Source organism: Fragaria vesca, unplaced genomic scaffold (genome assembly GCF_000184155.1).
Source record: "Fragaria vesca subsp. vesca unplaced genomic scaffold, FraVesHawaii_1.0 scf0513010, whole genome shotgun sequence".
Taxonomy (NCBI): Eukaryota; Viridiplantae; Streptophyta; class Magnoliopsida; order Rosales; family Rosaceae; genus Fragaria; species Fragaria vesca.
Genome location: NW_004443415.1, coordinates 1 through 1,106, shown reverse-complemented (window position 1 = coordinate 1,106; position 1,106 = coordinate 1).

Here is a 1,106-nt window from a genome sequence, read left to right as displayed (position 1 = left end):
GCTCACGTCACGCCTTAATGCGGTGCTACACTACGCCATCAAGGTGGACAGACGGGTGTATAAATATGTGCCCATACCCCCTATATGAATTAAACACTCATATAGGGCTACTACGCTTACGTCCAACGCTCACGTCACACCATAATGCGGCTATATGCTACGCCATTAAGGTGGACAGACACATATGGCTAGCTAGCATTTATATACATACTCTCTCATAAATACATATTTATATCCACCGAAAATCCCATTTTCGGTAGCTCTCCAAGAGAAAATAAAAATCGTCAAATTAAAATGACGTTAAAATATTCCGCAATATTAATTGTTCAACCATGAACTATAGCATGCATTTATTTAAAATAAACGTCCACTCACGAATTAGGCCTAAGCCTGATGTCAATCTGGGGTCTCGTCTGCTCGAGCCTCTTCACGTCCTGTTCCAAATATAATATTAATTTCCCAACCAATATCCAATATTTAATCAAAATTACCCGAGAGCCATAATTACGCTCATTATTGCCTAACTTCGATATTCTTACATCGGACGATCCGAACTTAAATATCATACTCCACAGTCGTAAATACAACCTCTCCAAAATACGACTTAAATCCAACGGCCGGATTCTACATTAATTACCCGCCAAAAATACCACACTTCGGAAATTCATAAACCTATCCAAAACTCATCCAAAAATTCCATCACTCACTTCAATAAACTCCCCTTAATATTCCAAATTTAACAACATTAAAATCTCCCAACCGGCGGCGGCCGGAGGTCAATTCCGGCGACCTCCAAAACCTATGAAATTTTAACAGCATCTTCCTCTCATCAAGCTCTACAACTTTCATAACTAGCACAAACACCAATTCCAAGCCTAACTAGGGCAATCGACTAAAAAATCAAAAACACCATAAAACTTCCACCTCAAATTTCTCCTTACCTAGCTCAAGAGGGAGTGAGTCCTTTTAGGGCAAGGTTGCTGGGTTGGAGGGCTACAAAACCATACCAAGCTTGCCCGGATTGGTGGCCGGAGGAGGAAGTTCCGGCGAAGGGAAGCTCGGGGCAGCCCTTGCTTTCGGGCGGCACCGCTCTCTCACGGCGGCGC